We start from the raw sequence: 21,418 nt of genomic DNA, 5'->3' as shown, positions 1-21,418 counted from the left end.
AGCATTTCCAGTACCTGCATGTGAACATGAACGTGTGCATGTGAGTGCGCAGGTGATGGAAGTGTGGGAGTGGAGACTCATCCTAGGGCACCACCTCCAAGGACATGGTGAAAGCTGGGAAGTGGCACAGCGGGCTTGCATGAAATGCAGGCTACTTACAGATTCTGCGTGCGTTCCCAGCCTTTCCGATTGGCCGGCTCTCGACTGCAGGTGCCAATATACAATACAATCAAAACTGTAGAGCAAAGGGAGCTCTGGATGCTTAATACAATGTTTGGTATTACAGTAGATCTGTAGATGTACAGACTGGATGGAACTATTGATCACTACTTTGTGTAAACATCAAGTTAGCTTTGTGTATTCATTATAGAAGAGGAAACAAAAAGGGACTAAGCAAAGTGTATAGCATATCAGGCAGAAACTGCAAACTAGGTGGAATATTGTAGTTTCACAACCATCTCACTTTCAGGGTAGCTTGCATAAAGCAAGAGTGTGATAAGATAGAATGTGAAGGAGTTTGGGATCAGTTCATGGGTGGAGCACCAGTTGCATGGATAGATTCAATCAACCGGTCACAGAACTAGGTTTGCCATCAAAGGCATTTGGCCCTGTGATCATGTACATTTTTAAAAGTGTTCACCCGGCAATATGATGCACATTCACCAACAAAATGAAATTTAGTTTACACTATGAGATTGAGATACACCAACCTAAATTTTACTGAAAAACAAGGGGACAATGCAGTGTGTTACAGTAGCAATACTGTGATTATGGCTTATGTAACAGCCTACACTTTTAGGAAGAGAATTTCAGAACTGTTTAAAAAAAAATAAAGTGAACACATACTGGTCTTTGCCAGACAGGACATAGCTGGAGCAAATTTAAATATCCCAATTTACTTCCGATTTGCAATTATATGGAAAAGAGTGAACATTTCTTGCCTATCACTCCCGAACAGGCGTCTGGCAATTTTCAAAGTGGAGGCAGCGATTACTGCTGCACTCTCTCTCCATTATCCTCTTTGAACTTGCAGTGAACAGATAAATGAGGGTGGAGGGAGAGCCATGGGAAAGAGGAATGCCGGGTGACCTGTACTTTCATTGAACAAGGGAATTTAAATAGCTAGCTGTGCTACACAAGTGTCAATTTAATTAGCAAACCTATGCAAAACCACTTATTTTATGCCTTGCACATACCTCAACCATTTAACTTCGGGCTACTATGCATTTCTATGCAAATAAAACAAACATACTTGTCCTCAGAACATAACAAGATGGCACTCGCCAGTAGCCATTGGCAATTGAGACTTCTGGTGAATAAGAAAATGTGTGCATGGGGAGAATTAAGAGGACAAGTGGCTTTATCCTCCATGGCTAGCAGCTTGATATTTGCAACCCTGCATTACAAGTAAAAAGAAAATACAGCATTACCTGTGTGCATGTAACAGAACTAGTCAACTCAGTTTGAACTCTGAAATGTCGTCTGTGCAGAAGTCAGTTATTTTGTGTATGAGGAACTCCCAAATCTACTATACATTACTTTGACACATGTTTGGCAGCTTTAATGGGCATGTCTGGGTGTACTTAAGACAAGGCCCCTTTTCCCAAATGACAAGAAAACACATCTAAATGTGAGCTTAATACCAGTTACTCAGGATTTTCATGGTCTTATATTTTTAAGCTAATTTGTAAAACCAACCTGGGAATAGATTGATGCGCGTCTGTTCGACCAAGAGCTACAACTTTAAAATAAGCAGAGTCCGACATAGACGTTAACCTCTGAGCTTGGCACAGCATTAGGCCACATGAAGAATTAAAAACAGCCTTTTTTGTCCCAGATTGTGGGATTTGAGTGTAGCATTCAGAGGGCAAAACAGTGAGAATAAAATTAGTGTTATTCTTCTCTAAAGAAATCCTTAGAAAAATCAATATCTTCCATAGATGGATCGTTTCCAGATGGTGTAAGGACATCTAAACCAGCATCCGGGTGGATTAACAAAAAAGTGGCAGAGGCTTACCCAGGGAATACAGAGGAAAATGAGTATCTCCCTAAACTAAAATGCAGTCTCAGAATATAGTGCTCAGTAGTATGCTTCTCGCTTCCAACTTACAGCCTCACACTCATACCACAAAGCCACGTCTTGGCAGTCCGTCACAGGGAAAAAAACACCCAGCTTGCTGCTTGACCAATTGATTGCTGCTTCCCTGTTGTTTAGGGTATTTGTCAGGCATTGATCATCTCCCCCTATAGTCATGTGTAGCCCTCTTGGGGCAGTAGCAAAACATACCTGGCGACACACTCCTACCCACAAGTATTTGTTCCCACCTGCTTATGATTTGTGTCAACCTTCGATATCGTTCGCTACAAACCAGCTTCTTCCACATAGGATTCCAGGCCTGGGTATCACTCTGTTGCAGCCATTCATAAGTACCTCAATGACATGGACTGGCCTGGGCTCTCCCAGTCAGCGTCTCTTCCTGAATCTTGCTTGCCAGTGGGTACTTCTTCACTCCCCAATCTCTGCTCTGGCACACCTACTGTAGAGCCCTAGGCACTTTTATAGTACCCCTGGTTAATGGGATTATCCACAATATCATCGTCTGTTTTGTCCCACGCTATCCTCTCTGCCCAGATCATGATTGGTATTCCATCTCATTTCCCTTGCTCCATCCCAGCTACTTTTAGGTTTCTCCTTCAAAACACTCCTCCGGCATCCTTGATTGTTATTCCCTGTGCAGTAATTGTGATTAATTAACCCTGGGTAACGGTAGCAGAGGAAACCGTCAGTCTGCAAATTTGATGTTATGCGAGCAGGAATGGCAGCATGTTGCAGTGTCTCCCCACCAAATTCAATGCAGTCTGCAGATTCTTACTGGAAAGAAACGCATTAGTCCACAAACTGCAAGTCAGCCATAAAGGGAAGGCTGCACTCTCAAGCAGGACTGACTACATCCGTTTGGGCAGACTCACGTCCCCAACCGAGTCCTCATGGGGGTGTTGTATACATGCAAAACCATTGATGGACAATTGGGCTTGGGCAATAGGATTACACACTTAGCAAGGATTGAAATAAGGATTTGATTAGCAAGAGTTAAAAACCACCTCCAAGGTATCCAGCATCAGTCAGGAAGCAGGAGCCAACTCTGGGAACCAGGACCTATCATATAGCGTGTCGCCAATTTAACTCCCACATGAAATGCAAACTGCTTTAAAATGTCTTCTGGCTGTGTAATAATGCTCATTTATACATATTCCTAAATGCACAGGGTTAATTTCCATATGGATATATTTACATGGCACCAGCTGAACTGTGGATCCAAATGTAGCTCCTGGCAGCTGTTGATATCATGCCAACCAGGTTCTCCATGGCTACATCCAGGAGCTAAACAGCTCAGAACAATTTCAAACCCAGTCTCCCTACAGAGAGGATTGTGTTTCAAATGGGTTGATTAGTAAGTCTTCCTGAGGGCCAAAGTAAGCCAGGACGACACTGGCAAATCCCCGATTTACCTTTTCCAGAGAACACATCTACATAAAGGTGGACATTCCTTGTGGCAAGATCCCCCACGGCCCTACAAGGAGGGATGTCCAGTGTAACTGTCACAATGAGTACAAGGAACAATTTTTGAGCTATTTCTCACAGGTTCAAAACCATCCAAGGACAACAGTGACAGAAAGCCATGTCCATCCAATGGTCGTTTGGCGCCCCTGATCTAGTTTGTGATACCTAAATTCTGCCAAGCAGTAAAACTGGAATATCCCAACAGGTTTGTGCATATGCAAAAGCGCTCTTGAATGTTCTATTAATTCCCTAGAAAGCCAGCTCAACTGTGTGCAAATAACACAGGCACACACCAACTGGCACAGACAGAAATCACAACGTGGCAAATTTCACAAACAAAGCTTCTAATCGGAATGAGAGGATCCTCTGTGGCTCTTACATGACTGAGCTTAATGAGAACTGACAAGAGCGCTGTGCAGAAGCTTACCCCGATGCGGACTGAACTCCAGAATGAGTGGATTGCCCATGTGTACGCATACAAGGCATTTGTATTTAATACGAAAACCTAGGGAGAAACTGAATCAAAGAATCAACCAGATGGGGAGAACTGAATAACGACGCCAACTTGGAATGCACAAACACAGAAAACCTACAGTCCACATCAAAATAATCATGTGCTAGCCAACCAAACCTTCCCCCCCATGCATCATTTCTAAACTCGACAATGAGGGCAGGGTGTTGGCCAGTTAATATGCTTTAACCAAATACATGTTTCTGGATGGAGAAACTGAAATCCCTAAATTTCAGCTCAGTCCAAACCATCTTAGTAACCAAAAGGGAAAGTGCGTTCAGTGGTTCATAAACGTCTGGGCATTTTTCTAAACCATCTGCAACATTTACGCCAACCAGGCCTTTTCACAAGGCTATACAGATGCAGTTGGAAAAACCAGTCTTCGAAAATATGTGATTCAGCACCACCAAAATTCCCCTCCCTCCCAACTCCAACCCCACACATTTTCATGTTGTTAAAAGAAGGGTGCAAAATTTAGGGGCGCTGGGAATTATTGCACTCCTGCTTGTAGCCTAGAAGGACCACGCCTCCTTGAAGCTCTTGAGGCTCCCTGGGAACTTAATGGAAATATGTATAGTGGTGCGTGAGGCAGCATCCTCTTTGGCCAAGGCGGATCTCTTCTTGGAGTTAATCTGCATAATCCAGTTTGGTCTATCCTTCTCGAGCAGGGCTGCACTTAACTTGTCTTACCTTTGTTCAGGTGTTGGCCCTTTCCATAAACTGAGTGGCGCTCCTTGGGGGGTGCTACCTGCCAACTTTGAGCTACTTTAAAAGCACTCACGAATAGAGAAAATGAAGCGACAGAATTAAACATGATATAAACGAACAGGCTAAAAAACGGAGAAAAACACAAGGACAGAGCAGGGTTAGGTTTCGATGCAGTGAAGGAGGAAGTGGGAGTCTAAACATGGGTGTGGGTGAGCAGGGCACCCACCGAAAAGGAAAATTAAAATGTACATCAGAAGCATAAATTCAAGTGAACACCCATTTCGATACGGGAACAAACATGTCCCTGCAACTTAAACATGACATGGTGCAGCATAACAGTGCAGCGCAGCATACCAGACCTCGGCGCAAAGCAGAAGACTGAAAACTGGCGAGCCTGCCAGAGACAGGCTTGGTATCAGAGTCGGAACATCAATGAGAGTAGAATAAGCCAAACAGACAGCACAGTTGGTATGACCATGAAGGGGGTTTTGAAGGTGGATGTAGTGAACTGATAGCTAGCTGTTAAAATGCCCTTTGACAAAGCAACAATGAGGATTTCACAAAATTATTGGAAAACTGGCACCAAAATGAACCTTTCTGCCTGTTGGATTCCAAGTCTAGACACAAATGGGAAGACCAGCATTGCCAAATTTGGTTTGTTACTTCAGAAATTACTTTAGTAATAAGTTGCTTTTTACAGGCGGAACCATCGGCTCCCGAGATGTCAGTCTAGAAATACAGATACCTCTACTTTGAGACCGCAAACGCATTTTGGTGGCCGTGGACCAACCGTCTCATGCACGATACACAGAATATAGGTTTTGGAGTTTGCCAATGAACGGCCATTTTGATGTAACAAGAATCGCCATTTTGTTTTCTAACCATTGCTCATTGCTTTCTGTTCCTATTGCTTCGCAGTATATTTTCTGCTTACACTGCTCGACTGTGGAACATTGTTGTCTGTATGTGAAAAGGACAAGGCCACAGGGCCAAGAGGATAACAAGAGTTCGCTGAAACACAAACGTAGGCAGCGCCAGGAAGAATGCCCGGCTCCTTTCTTAATGTAGCCTTGAAGCAGAGCTGCAGGGCATTTAATCATTTCACAGCTGCCAGCCAGTCTCGGTCTATGGTAGAATATGTTAGAATAATACCGCTAAAGGCTTGAATTATGCTTCTCAAACGGCCCCCCTTTGCTGAGCCCGCTAAGAGCATGTCGGCTCCCAGGACGCGAATAGCACCTGATAGAAAGCAAGGTCCGGAATGCAACTCCCTCCCCCCGTATGTAGTTTGCTTCCAAAAACAGAAGTGCTGTGTTCTATTCTGTAACCGAAAGATGCCTACGCACTCACAAATTGCAAATTGTTACCGGAATAGATGTTTAAAGGTGTCATAGTGGTCGGAGATGTCCATCATCACACCAAGTTCAAAGAAACCCAATAAAGGGGGGGTGTTAAACATGACATAGCTGATTGTTTGATATGCATTTTGTATATATGTAACTGATGTACGAAATTCACTCTCTTGCGTCCCTCGAGGTCTAGAGACACACGTCGCGGGGCGCGAGACCGAGTTGGCCAACTGAGACTTTTGCTTTGCAATAAAACCCTAGCTTTGGTAATACAACCTCGTGTCTGGCGTCTCTATCGTGTGTGGTGACCAGCCTTGTTTCCATAGACATCAGGGTCCCCTAGGGGCCCCTTTCAGAGAGGGCAGCTGAAGGTAATGAGGATTGTCCAAGCGCTTACCGCAGGTAGTCTTGATTCTAGTAAAGACAATGAGGCAATATTAGAAAATGGCTTAAAATAGGAAGTACTGAATACTGAGTCGCTTGACGGCGGCCTTCAGGATCTCCTGTAGCGGAACTCCTGCTGCAAAAGCTCTGGAAGCCATAGCTCCTCTGGTTGAGGGAGCCCCAAATACGGAAATATTGATGCCTGCTAGGGCCATTATCTCCTTCAACCATCTCGCTATGGTGGCTGGCACTACTGCGCGATATGGCTTTCTGCGTGCTATCAATAGTTGCTTGAGGCTCTAGCCGTACTGCTGTTGCCTCATAACACTTTAAGCACTTTGCTACGCATAATTTAGGGAAATATGGATATGTGATCACCTTGGAGTTAGTCTTCGTATGCTGCGCAATATTAAACGCTATGCCTTCTGGATAGAAAAGGTTTCTGTTGATCTCCAAAGCCTTTACATCAAACTCTTCTAGAGGACACTAGGCAAAGTAACGTGGCTCATTTCCCTGATAATTGTCTTACCGACAGAAGGTCGTTGCTTGGCCATTGTTTGAACATACTTAAGACCCTGTTAACATCCAATAAGGAAGAATATCTTGGATGAGGCGATACACCCACTTTTACTCCATTTATGAGCCTAGCTACTGCTGGATGTTCTCCAACTGGAGCCCCGTCCACTAGTTTGTGACCGGCTGAGATGGCTGATCTATATACTCCTATTGTCCTGAAGGCTCTGCCTTGGGTGGGCAGACTCGCTAGAAAATGTATCACTTGCAATATAGGGGCTGAAACAGGAGGAATAGCCCCTCCCCCAGCACCATAGTTCCCATGCTGACCAAGCGGAACTATAGCTCTGGACTGTGGAAGGGCCCATGATACATTGATAAACTATGTAGTTTCCTCTGAAAGTCCTGGCAAACACCATCTGCGCTTGAAACTCTGTAAGCTAATAGTGTTAGAGTCTGGTCTTGCACTAGCGGGTGTGGGGCTCCCGATGGATCTACTCGGAGATCCACTGTGAGGAATCCTCCGGGGGAAATCCGAGGAATGTTCCATCAGAGCTGGAAACCAGGCTTGCGATTTCCATTCTGGTGTCACTATCACCAATTCCACTTTGTCTCTGCGTTCCTTTGCTAGTGCCCTCACCACCATCGCAAAAGAGGGAAACACATAATGGCTCTGATCTCCCCAGCTGTGAAGAAAGGCGTTCATCCCTAGAGCCTCTGGGTCTAGTCTCCAGATGAAGTACTTTGTTAGCTCGGTGTTCAGCCTTGAGATTAATAGGTCTGTATGGAAAGGTCCCCACCTCTGTTTTAACTTCTCGAACACTGACTTGTGTAGTTTCCAGACGCTCGAGTCTAGTAAATATCAGGAGTTCCAGTCCGCTACTGAATTCTGAGCTCCCGGAAGATACTCCGCCCTGACTGATATATTTTTCTCCAGGCAGAAATACCAGAAGACTTTTGCTAGTTCTTCTAGCATTTCAGGCCTCCTAGCTGGTTTATGTACCTTACTGCAGAGATGTTGTCCATCAGCTGCAGGATACAGCACTGCGCTTTGTTCTTGGCGAATGCTTTCACAGCGAAAGAGCCCGCCAGAAGCTCTAGGAAATTGATATGAAGCTCTAGTCCCTCTTGGGACCATTTTCCCCCCTGTCTCCGTCTGCCCGCATTTGGCCCCCCCCAGCCTGATCTGCTGGCGCCTGATTCGATGATGAGCTCTGGAACATCTCCGAAGATGGCCCTGCCGTTCCATGCCTCCATATTGTGGAGCCACCAGAGTAGCTCCGTCTTGCTGTCCTCATCTAGTGGTACTAGTTGATGGTATCTCCAGCCTTTCTGTAGGTATTTGATAGCGAGCCGCTGAATGGCTCGATAGTATAGGGGCCTGGGAAATATTGCTTGGATAGAACCTGCAAACAGGCCCACTATCCTGGCTGGATTCCGAAGCGATATAACCAGATTCTTGAGAGCCGCTCTCAGATCCTTTTTCTATGGACCTCATCTTAGGTAATGGTAGCTCTAGTGTTGCCTTCCTTGTATCTATTGTGAAGCCTAAGAAATCTGCTCTCTTGCTGGTTCTACATTATTTTGCCACGTGACTTTATCGTTTTTTTATGGGGGGGGGGGGGTTTCGATGAAAAGTCCCGCGACGAAAAATCCCGCTGCAAAAGATTATTCCCTCTTGCTGGGGGTTAGGGCGGATTCTCTTTGTTGACCAAGAATCCTAGTCCTGTTATTAGAGATCTTGCCCAGTGCACCTGTTTCTGCAACCTTTGTCTACTCCCATGAATAGGATGTCGTCTAAATAGATGATCATACGGATCTCCTGATCCCAGAGTGTGGCTGCTAACAGTGTCATGAACTTGCTGAAGGCCCATGGCGCGGAGGTTAGGCCGAAGGGCAGACTCCTGAACTGCCATATCTCCGTCCTCCAAACAAAACTCAAGAAGGTACGGTACTCTGCTGCTACTTGTACTGTCAGATAAGCGTCCTATAAGTCTAGGCACGCTAACCAATCGTCCTTCCTGAGCAAGTCCCCAAAAAGATGGAATCCTTCCATCTTGAAATGTCTGTACACTAGCCAACCATTTCATTATTTTAAATGTATGAGTGGTCGTACTTTGCTTTTGTGGTGGACTAAGAAAATGTTGCTCAGAAAATGTGTGGGGTTACGCTTGCTCTATGGCATTCTTCTGCGCTAGAGGTTGAATCTGTATCTAAAAATACGCTCTCTGCCTGGGTGATGTGCCTGCGTGGAGGAGGCTTGAGCTGCTCGGGGTTCTCTAGGAACTCTCATTCAAAACCTTGAATGGTCCACAAGACCCATGTGTCGGAAGACAGTTCGCGCTAATGGCTTATGAAAAGTAGTGTCCTCCGTCCTACTGGAGGGTATGTCGCAATGTGCGCTCTCACCTGTGGCACTTCCTTGATGCCCGTTATATCCTCCCCCTCTGCGAACCCGGCCTCTGTTGCATCTGACTGCCTTGATTCCCAATATTGTGCTCTGGGTCCTTGGGGCCTTCTGTATATTAAAACGGCCAGTCTAGCGGCCTCTATATCGACCAGCCACTGCAAAAACTCTTGGGAAGACTTTTCTGATGGAGGCTTGCGCTTTCTTCAAAGCCATGAATGTGCCCACAAATGTATTCATCTCTTTTACGAAGGCCTCGCCAAATAGTAAGCCAGGAGGCTAGGTCCCCCAATATATTGTCAATTTTTAGGAGCATGGTTCTGCGTGCCTCTCTGATGAAACTGTGCAGTTTGCATTTCCGAGCATGCATACCACTCGCTCAGCCCAGCCTGCTAGGATGTGTAGGTTGACTGGCTCTCCTGTGTCTTTAGCTCTCTCTGCCAAGTCCATACTTTTTGCAATGTGTCCGGCTAGGTCTAAGATTTTGTCTTGGCATGATCTCCAGGCATGGTCCATGCCTTTTCTGGCATCTTTGCCGGCTTTTGTCACGAAGGTGAGCATTTTGGGGTCCAGTTCTGGTGTGTCCGCTACTCTTCCTCTAAGATCAAGTCTTTCGGCTCTCAGCCAGAATCTAGTTTCCTTTTCTAAGGATTTGCACATATTTTGTGCAATATATAAAAAGTCACTCTTGGTGATGGGGCCCATTCGGTAGGTCTAGGGTGCCTGATAGCATTGGGTACAAAAATGTCAGACATGTCCTCTTCATCTTGGAGAATCTCCACTTTGCTGGCCTTCAGCTCGCAGATAGGTTTCTTCTGCGGCTCCACGCTCTCAAATGCTCACATTGTCATCCTCCTCTTCCTCGTACTTTTCAAACTCTTCTGAGGATGGGAAAGCGTCCCCCGTGTTTTTCGCCCCTGCGGTAGGGGGTACAAGGCTAGGCAGAGCTGATTTTGATAAGAAAGCATTCTTAAGCCTATTAAAAAGGCAGCGGCCGTCTCCTGGGGCGTCTTTTTCATCCCCATCACTGTCCACGGGGGAGTATAAGAGGCCTTTCTCTTCCGGGCTGATTCGCTGCCCTTCTTGCTCTCTTTCGAGGGCTGATTTGTGGAGGTGCCCTCACCTGGATCTGCTAGGTCGCCAGCTTTCTTGCCCAACATATCTTCTAGGACTTGCACCCTGTCATGAAGGGGCTTCATTCCTTGGGCAACAGCCTTCACTAAGGAATCCCCCAATAACTTTTAAAAACTTTGTGAGAGGTCTGCTTCTTCCTCTCCTATGTCCCCACTCTCTTCGCTCTAAGCGTATTCTCCCATGTCACAAGCCATGCTATGAATTGTGAAGGACGATTGAGGCAATTGTCACTTTAAAATCTGTGTTGAGATACTGTGACGTTTTATCCAAATCAAGTTTTTTTTTTTAATGTATATTTTCTCAATCTGATCTGGACTGAAGGGTGTAGGTAATCGCTCTGAACATTCATCCTGGAACGTTACTGTAGAGACTGGTTGTGCATAGGCAGAAAATGCTTACTGCGTGATGATTGCTCTCTGCGAGTGCGCATAGACCGGTTCCTTCCTATGGCCTCAAATATCTAAGAGGTCTTACGCGACGCAATCTTGACAAGAACCGAAGCGGACCGGAGCCCTGAGCAGAGTGAGAGTGCTTGAGGGCCCGGTCTGCTTATTTTGATTGAATGCCTTTGCAAGCGCTCATGCATGCAAAATAATGCGGGATAGAATTCCACGTGGGGGTGTTATAATCAAACAAACAGAAATATCTTGAAATGTACCATTCTAGGAGTACTCATAACATTCGAAATTACGCACGCTCTTTAAAAAAAAAAAAGCACCAGCTGTATAAAAACGCAGTATTGTAAACTATGGAGACATTAATATCATGGAAAATCATGGCAATGTTACTTAGCTGTCGGATTGCAGCAAAAAAGAAGAGGAAAGGACCTAGGGCAACAGAGATTTGTACCCAAGCAAGAGCTCTGATTGGACAGTGAGATCGAGTCTCAGGACTACCATGCTGCTGAGACCTATGGGGCTTGTGGTGTTTTGGTCCCATTTCTCCCTTTTGTTTGTTCATGTTTCTTGTTTGTTACTTCAATCTAACAAAAAAAATATATAATAAGTTGAAGATTTAAGAGGCTTTTGAAAGCAGTAATAAAGAAGTTAAAGCATAATGCTTACCTCCGGTCTGGACATAGAATTCACCTTGTAGAGGACATCCCATAACAAAAACGAGATTTCAGCATCCAGGGGAAGCCATCTCTTGGTAAAGGGGAAAAAATAAGAACTTGACGTTGTTAGGGAGAATTCTCTGTTTAGGCTGAATTTCCTAACCTAGTGAGTCCCCCAGCGGCTTTGCTGGATTTCTGGAGTTTGTTTTTTCCATCCTGCCAAGAGTGAGACACTTTTCCTCCCACTCTTGGACATGTATGTGTGTAATTCCTTTGAATGTCAATGTGTTCTATGGGCTATGGGCTCTTTTACTCCATAGGGTCTGATATGTTTTTCTATGTGTGTTACACCACACCCTACGTGCCGTAACACTGGGGCGTCCTAGCGGACCTCCACCATAGACTCCGTACCCGGGGACTGACTACTGTCTCCCCGGGCATGTAAAGTCACCATTGGCTTTACTAGACCTAAATTTACTAACAGAACTAGTACAAACCATTTTATTGTGGGCGTACTAGTAGGGGTAATTCGATTACTCCTGGATCTGTTACTCAAGGGGGCACTGTCCCGTCCCCCCTCGTCGTGTTTTGGCTGGTGGCAGTGGAAACTACTTGTTATGTTCGACCCCGGACATAACCCTATGGGATTCGTCCCATTGTTGGAGATAGAGATTAACGAGAAAAAGTATCAAACGTACCACCGATCTACTTATCTTAAATAAGTTTATCGGATGGTATTTTCTGCCAGAACTCGGTTTTTAAAATGGCGTCTGTGTTCGTCTCTGTGACTCCTAAACCAAAGGTTGAGCCCTTTGTTCCACTTTTGGCGGGCCCCTGTACAGAGGCCCTCCAAAGTGGTGCCATTCTGTCTGGGTTACCACAGGGGCGTGGGAGGGGGTTTAGGCACCCTGGACAGAGTTGCCTTGCCAACTCCGGTCGCACTCTGGAGTGATTGGCCCAAGTGGTGAGCCTCCCCGCTCACCACTTAGCATGTGTTGATTGACAGCTAGGCTGAATGAATGGGGGTTTTCTGCATAAAAGCAGGGCTTTTGGGACTGGATCTTCAGAAGTCGCCACAGGACCTAAGAATCCGACGAGGGTAACGCTGAGCCGACCTGCAACGACGACACCTCCGGTGGAGCCCTGCTGAACCGACTCACCACTTCCCCGACGACAGAGGAGATCTCCCTGCCGGAGAGTCTCTTCCCCTGACTGGTGGGAACAACCAGTCCCCTTTGCTTTTTCTTCGCCTCAGGACGCGGTGGTCGAATTGCCCGTGCAGAGCACCCCGGCAACCGGATAGCCACTACCCATGTACCGCAACCAAAAGGTGGTGCCTTGTGACGGAGCACTCCACAGCTGGTCTCTTCCCTGGTGGTGCACCGGACTTCACTTTTCTTCGACGACGACATCATCTCTCCTCTTGGCAAAGACCCGACATGCATCCACCACCAGGAACAACTGCCCCCGCCGGAGCTGTCTCTCCACAACAAGGTACCGTGTCCGCCTGGCTTCCCTTTCGATCGGTTCGAGTGAGGTGTCTTAATCCTCGCCTTTCCGTTGGGTCGCCTCCAAGCTTTTTCTAGCGTGTTGTTCTGAACTGGTTCAATCTGCCGATAACAATTTGCTACGAAGACTCGAACGCATCTCCACTATAGACTTTTTGGGACATATCGCCTTGCCCCTCTCCGAGTGGGCATGGCCTCTGACCTTTATGATCTATTGTGGTTCTTGCCTTCCTGCCTTGCATTTTATCCGTGAAGTATTGAACTGTGTTGATTTCGTAACCTGCCTATTTTTCTCTCCCGTCCTAACTAATATTAGAGTGCCATCTAGGTTGAGGTATACACCTCTGTCTGAAAATAAGTGATACCGGTAGAACCTAGACTTGTCGAAATATTGTTAGGGGGATTGATCGTTTTCTTCTTCGTAGAGTAATTGTAATTGAATTGTTTGCCGTGATAGTGCCATAGTGTTTTCCATAGATGTTCCGTTATAAATAAATACCTTAATATCTTTACACTGAAGCCTTGTTGCTGTTTGCTTGTCTTACTGTGAAGAATTGTCCTAGATTGTATACTCCACATACTGCTCAACTCTTCTTGAGGGAAGTCTGACTGCTCAGCCACAGCTACCAATTGAATCTGTGTGGTACAGACTGCTACCAAGTGGGTTCACCGCCAAACACCTGTAGTCCTAAATCTTTTGCAGTGGTCCCAGAGGGAACTGCACAGGTTTCCGCCTAACAGACTTTAGCCTGAGCGCTTAAATGCGGCGGTAACAATATTACCACCGCATTTAAGGGCTACCCAAATCATGAGTTGTGGGTGGCGTAAAATTTAATTTTTACCTCCAGCTTTTTGCTGGAGGTCAAAATTACCATTTTCGTGCGCAATTTCCGCCAACGTTAATAGAATGGGGATTTACCGCACCCCTCGAAAAGTTGCGCTATTAGCGTTGGGTGCTATCCCAGCGGTATTGCCGGGATACCGCCCAACTCATGATGAGCCCCTAAGAAACTAAGAGCAAAGAGAAAAATGGTAGGAAAAAGACCACAAAATGCATACGGCCTCGAGGTCCCAGAGAGACCGACAGAAAGTAACTTGAATGAGCAATAAGTAATGTGAAATTTGACAGAGGGTTGAAGAGCAGTCCAAAACTGAAAGACTTTTTTGCATTAGAAAGTTTCATCCAATAAAGATTTCCATTAGTCAACAGCAAACGATTCAAAATAAGTGATAAATTCATGGAGAGCAAGCGTTCAGCATTTAAAAAGTCCACAATTTTTGAAAGTGAAAGAACTCTGTAGTCTCACAATTTGCACTGACCTTGAAGTGAAAGAGTATTTAGACTGCACACACCCCGTAAAGTCAGTCTCCTGCATCATTAGAGGAGAAAAAAATAAAATAAAAAAAGTAAAACCAATGGACAAGAAAAACTGTCTGATCTACAAAAAAATAAACCTAGTCTTCACGAATGACAAAACCGCATCCAAAATCAGATTTCACTGAAAAGGGGCCCTTCAGTCACAGGGATTCAAAATTTAAAAAAAAAAGTTATAAAGGTCAGGAAAATTCAAATGGAAAAATCCAGGATGTAATCTAACAAGCAAGTCATCTACTGTCATGTCCCACATATGCGGCGCAAACCACAAAAATGTCCTTTCACAGAAAGAAACCCTAGACAAAGGAACGCAGATTTCTCGCCTGTAACAGCTGCAACAATTCTAAGAGAGCAAAGACTCCACCACAGGAGCCAACATGTGGGTTCCAGAGTGCCTACCGAAGATGCAGCAAGGGTCACTCTTCAAGGACAACATTAGAAATACACAAGCCGTTCAGGGTGGATTTACTTTTCTTTAGAGAGAAGAAACCAGAAAGCACTCAAAAAATAAAATGTATACACCAAAACTTTTTTTTTTTTTTTTTAAATAAAAACCTATTCGGCTCCCCCCCAGCTGCAACATGAAGCACACTTGTAAAAGCAACGCATGTTCATCTTAAAAACGGGCCATAGGCAAGCGGAATACATGTAGCCCAACAAGTGTACACCTTTGCTACAGTAAAGATACACGACCAATAGTGGCTATGTATAAGACTACGGACTATAATCATGGTAGACTCACTGCACCAACTATACATTGGCTTTCCTAAGGTGCACTACATTTTTCAGTAGCCCTAGTCTTCACAAAGGGGCTCAGACAAAACTGCAATGCACATTAACAGTTTGCAGCGAGGCTCGCTACGACATACAAGGACTATGAAGCGAGGGAGAAAACCACCATTACACAGTACATGCAAGGACTATGAAGCGAGTGAGAGATACACCAGTGCACACTACATGTAAGGAATTATCCAGACAGTCCTAGTGCCATTCAGCCTTTGCACCTAAAGGGTCCTTGACGGTCTTCTCCATTTCCACTTGCTGCCAGGGGTGCCCCATCAACTACTACCCACGCTGCTGGATACGGTTCAATGCCTCAACTCCCAAGTACAAGTTACTTCCTATCCAAAAAATGAAACCCGTTGGAATCACACTGTGTGTTATGATAATTTGGTCTATTAGGACTCTCTTATGCATCTGGTTTGTGATCAATCGCCACATTCAATACATTTTGTGGGCAAGTAGCGACTTTAACAACTGGTTTAATATCTTTCACACCAGTTAAAATGTTTTTAAATGTCATACAGCCTAAGCAATTAGAAAACTGCATTGTAGCTTGTGAGGAGTGTGTTGTTTAAGCAAGCTATTTCCGCATGGTCCTCATGAAACACATTTTCATTCACCCAAACAGCAGAATTTGGTGGGGGTTGTAGGGTGAGACGCTTTTTCCACCTCCCACACTGATACCATTAAATTAGAAATGTAGCTGCTCTTGTTACTTGTGTACAATCAGGGTTCGAAATTTAGGGGAGATGGGAACTATTTAGCTCCTGCTTCTAGCATAATAGAGCCTGGTTAGCTTGAAACCAACAGCTACCAGGGGCTACTTTTGGCTCCTAGGGCCAATTGGTGCCTTCCAAACATGAAAATGTGACATTAACTGAGTATTTGAGAATGTTTATGAAGAAGAATTAGAACACATCTAATATACATTTAAACACAATGGTTCAAACAAAATGGACAGAAAGTTAAAAAGGAGCATCACTGGTAGCTCCTGGTTCCCCTGCGGTAGCTTATGCCTACAGGGTGATACCCGACACCCAGAAGCCGGTTTATCACCTTTATCCACTTTTGCTTTTAATTGTAGGATATACCTCTCCAAGCCATTCAGTCTTCCTGGCAAATGTGGCAGAAGGAGCAGTTGTACATGTGAGCGAGGCCTGACGCCACACCAGCCACATGCAAGGCCCATGACCAGAGATTTCAGCTGTGATTTGTATTGGACTCTCCAGTGCTCACTTCAGGCCGCATTCGATGAAGTCTTCCATTTATGTATCCCCTTCTGGCAGTAACACTCTACACACACTGAAGGGGACATGACATCCAGTGGGATCACTTCACTTGCTACTAAAAACCCATCTTAGTAAGACATTCAGCAGGCATCTGCAACTTTAACCAGGCTCAAAAAGATCTCTCCAACCAAATCTCTGTATCATAGACTGTGCCGCTAGGCCCACTACCTTCCTCATGCCTCACACAACCTGGCAGGTAACACCTCAACAGGTTTCCCCAAAAGACACTCCAAACCAGGGGATTGCTGGTTATTTTAGAGCTCAATGCCTCAGTTACATAAGGCCCTGCTCCTTTTGATGCTCCCATTGGCATTTTCAAAAGAGCGTAGTTTGGCAATTCCTTTGGAAAGGTAGTCTTTCTTGGTCCCTTCTAACCAGTAGTTTCTGGCGTCATCAATGATGGGAGGCCAAGTAGTTAAAGGTTAACTCTATTCATAGTGCTGCCATGCCTCTGCCAAAACACAACAAATTCAAGCTTAACGCCATTCCCCTGGCATGACAAGCATTGGATTTTCAAGTAAAAAATATAAACTGATCAATCAAAATCACTAACGATCAATTTGGAAAACTGTCCCTTTGTTATGTGTTCATTTACATGGCAGCTGCATGTATATCTGAAGTATTTATTCATAAAGGCTGCAACTGAAGACATTGTCGTTTTCTCTCCTTGTGCATCAACTCAACGAGGATGGACTGGGGCAATTAGTGAGTATCTGTGGAAAATAATGACGATACCTCCACCTCTTTCTTAGCACACGCTTAAGTACACTCCTTCCCCACCGCTCACGTCCTGCTTCTAGCGCTAAACTAAATTGGAGCCAATTGGCAAAACAGCAGCCTCCAAAGCCCCTATGAACTTCATGCCAGGGCTAAAAGAGAGCAGTAAAGTGGACAGCATTGCAACTGACGAATATTCAAGTACTAACAAAAACAGGGACACCTTTGGATTTATACAGCGCACCCGTGGCCTCTGCGTGGTCTCCAGGCACACAACTTCAAACTAAAAAAGTAGAGTGAAATAAACAGGATTCAGTCCAGCGTTCTATGTCTGGGATTGTACTATTCACACGAAAACAAATCTCAATGCCAAAAACAAACATAACAGAATAAATGGCATGACAAAAATAAAATTTGTCTTACACACATTTGCCATCCAAATAATTCGTTTTTGGTCACACTAGATGTTGCTTTGAGCCCAAATCTCAATAGAACAGGAAACATCTTTCCTGCAACAAACGGAATTTGCATTTGATTAACAAAGATATTAGCCAAGGTCTTCCCTGAATCATTAGAACTTGATCAAGTCAGTTGTTCTGCAGATGAGGCCACACTTAGATTGCAAGAAATTACATCTTTAATAAAAATAAGTGTGTCAATTGTAGTGGAAACATTACACAACAAACCCACAGCCCTGTGGTTCTCTGAAGAGTTAAACATTCAGAAGCAAAAACTGAAAGGGGCCTTAAGTGTAAATGGTGTGCTTATCCTTCTGCGGAAAATACAGTTATTTTGAAAATAGCATGTAGGACATATTTGCGGAATACTGTAAAAAGCTGAACAAGTACTTATGTTATTTGACAGCCTATTAATAAGCCAACAATGCTATTTTCTTTGGTGAAATTAATTTCAAATCTGGGACAATGCTACCCTGTACAGTTCCTTTCCCTTACACTTCCCCTCCCCCCTCAGTCCCCTTGCACTTCTATTGTCGCACTTGCACGATCCGAATGACAAATGGCCTAGTAGGATTGTTTGTCTTGTCCTCCCCTAGGTCTTCCCTCCCTGGTCGTGTGGTACCTAGAAACACTGGAGTAGAGGCACGCTGTGAATGCTATATCAGAATACAAGTTTGAATTGTCAGGATTCAGCACATATTTTGTCTGAAAAAATGTCAAATATTAGAAATGAAATTCCTTGCATTTCATCAATTACTGCCGCTCTTCAATGTAAAGCAAGACAGGATTGGGAATGATTTCCCCTACCTAATATTGATTCTATGTGTGCAATAATGGATTACTTATAATTATATATCTATATATAATATCGCTGAAGATTCAGGCCCAGAAAAAACATGAAGAAAGTTTTGACGTCTTTGCTTGTTTTTTTTTTTTTAATTGTTTTCACATTTTTATGAAACATGAACCGCCCAAAGCAAATGTTAAACAATTGAATGCCCCACACCACCGCACCAATTGCATTACAACACAAATTGAAGGCCAGAAAAAGACCAACGGTACATCATATACAAAAATCTTCCCCGCATTTCTTCAGATTACTTTTCTTCCGTTTACAGAAGACTTTTTCAAACAAGGACACTTCAATCCAGTCTGAACTCAAAGGGAATGTATCACTTTTCCAATCTATCAGTATCACTATTAGCAGTTAGAGGAACCATGCAAAACACATTTCCGAGGAAAACAAAGATCTTCCAGTAGTTTATCCTCACCCAAAATCATTGTGAAAAGTCTCAGAATCGTGTTCATGTTAACAGTTACTCCATTTCAAAAGCCTCTCGCCTTACTACACTCCCTGACCATGCGATCAAGTGTTCCTACCTCAGGTCTACAGCCCTAGCAGGCCTCCGAGTCACATATGCCCCTCTGAAATAGTCTCACCGGTGCCCAGAAGATCTTGATCTGTCGCACCGTCTCCCCGAGGCTAACAGATTTCTGCACAAGTCATGCCTAGTCTTCTCTGCCATGCCACATCCAAGGTCCTCCGACCAAGTCCTAAGCAGGATTGCCATCCTTATTGCTAAGCAAGAGTTTATATTTCAGATTTTAAGAAAGAGGGCCACCTCGCATCTAACAAAGTGTCTGACCAGTCCTTGACCCCTAGGTGCAGTCCCTAAGTTTCTTAAGGGATGAAAACCTATTACAAAGGAACCCACTTGCCGTTTTCAAACAGGTCCCCTATCCAGCGCACCTCATTCATAAACCAATCGGGCCTGGCGCCTACAACGAAAACATGGCGGTCTCCCCCACCTCCACCACACTTACTAGTATCGGGCCACTGTTCGGTGGGCGCCGTCGGCGAGTCCACCAGCGCCATCTAGGCGGTTCGGTGGAGGCCAGCGGCTCACCTCTCAGGGCCTGCTTCAGTGACATCGCCTCGGTGCTGCAGATCCAGGACCGAGCTAGGAAAGAATTTAGCACAGTGGTCCAAGTCCATGATGACAGGTCCCGTCAGCCTGAAATATGGCAGGAAAGATATCTACCATGGACGAGACCCAACGCCAGATTAAAGAGGGAAAACTAACTTATGCGAACAGTCGTATGAGGACAGCGAGTGGACCAAGCGCATAGAGGCCCTGGAGGACAAGGTGCACCACGCCGAAACTAAGCTGGAGGACTCTGACGATCGGTCCCGCCATAACAACATAAGATTCAGGTGTGTTCCAGTCTAGGGTGCCGACTGGGAGTTAGAGGAGCACATGGTTGGTCTCTTCCGTCACATCCTTGGGTCCGCCTCAGATGAATCAATGGAGCTCGATAGGACACATCAGGTCCATCTGCCTGACCTGCCGAGGCAGGGTTTGGTCCCAAACTACCTTACTCATGTCCATTTTATTTAAGCTGAATGCATAGTATTGCGACGTGTGCAAGAAACCTCGATGAAATACTCTTTCGGGGCCCAGCTCTGGCGGTTCTGACCTTGTCAAGCGGAAGGCACTCAACCCCCCTCACAGACTGGCTTCGGAAGAGATTGGTTCATTATAGGTGGAATGGAGGGGAGTTTCCCCACATCCCTTCATTTCACCTATATAAACCGGCCATGGTCGATCACTACCCTGAAGGAAAGCTGAACAACTCCTCTCGTCGGATCAGGCTGGAAACCTCTCCCAATTTGGATTCCAAGGCTGGAGCATTACTAGAGAGGCTTGTTGCCAGGGTTGGCCCTTGGTCCAAGTTGGGGCAAAACAGTAAGAAAAAGAAGGGCCCAACCTCCCACGCGGTCCCCATGAGGCAGTCACGATCTGCTACTACTGCTGTTTTCCATTCTCAGCAGTTAATCAAGCTTGACCTACAAACCACTGATCAACGCCCAGTTATACCAATTTCTCTTAGTGGTTTAGGAGGCATGGGCGTTTATGGACACTTACTTAGCACTACGTCTCTCCTCGTTGCAGGTTACCCCATTGCTACAGTTGGGGTCACTTTACGACCTGGTTTCAATGTCGGTTGGAATTTACAGGGATGTTTTTCAGGTTGTGGGAAAAGCAGGGAGTTTTTTTGTTGTGGTTTGTAAACTTCAGAGTGGGGGGCTGGCAGCATCTTCTTGTGCGTATCTGATAATAAGACAGGCTAGTTATTTTCAAGCTATTTTTAGGCTCTTTCTTGACAGTAATGGTGGGTCCAGATAGATCAACTCGGGATTGTACGCTACCAGTTATCACTTGGAATGTCCAGAGCTTGAATTCACCCGTGAAGCACAAATCACTGATCACCAAGTTGTTAGATTTCTCCCCTGCAGTCACCTTTCTACAGGAGACCCACCTCCTGAGGGAGGATGAGAGCAGGATCTCATCATCGCATTGGGTCAACCTGCACCTCCAGTCGAGCGAAAATACGGGGCGTGGCAGTCAGGTTTGAAAGGTCTACTCCCTTTGTGAAGTCAGGGGTACTGAGATATCTTAATGGGAGGTTCATAGGTGTCAAGGGCTTATTCATAGGGAACACCTTCACATTTGTCTCAGTCTATGCCCCCAACGACAAATGGGACCTTTTCCTTCATGACCACCTCGATAAGCTTCAGACCTTCACAGAGGGTTCCCTTCTCATTGATGGGGACTTTAACCTGGCTCTCCTGATCCTAACATAGATAAAACGCTGCCTGCTTCT

General features: G+C 45.2%; 1 protein-coding gene across 2 annotated transcripts in view; it reads right to left on the bottom strand.

Moving 5' to 3' along the window:
* The window catches only part of MYH10 (myosin heavy chain 10), a 1,173,511-nt gene that overhangs the window by 1,122,952 nt on the left and 29,141 nt on the right, over window positions 1-21,418 (bottom strand). The gene's annotated exons all lie outside the window — the stretch shown is intronic.

Source organism: Ambystoma mexicanum, chromosome 3q (genome assembly GCF_040938575.1).
Source record: "Ambystoma mexicanum isolate Mex_15411 chromosome 3q, UKY_AmexF1_1, whole genome shotgun sequence".
Lineage (NCBI taxonomy): Eukaryota > Metazoa > Chordata > Amphibia > Caudata > Ambystomatidae > Ambystoma > Ambystoma mexicanum.
Note: the sequence above shows the minus strand (reverse complement) of the source record. Positions and strands in the feature narration are given on the sequence as shown.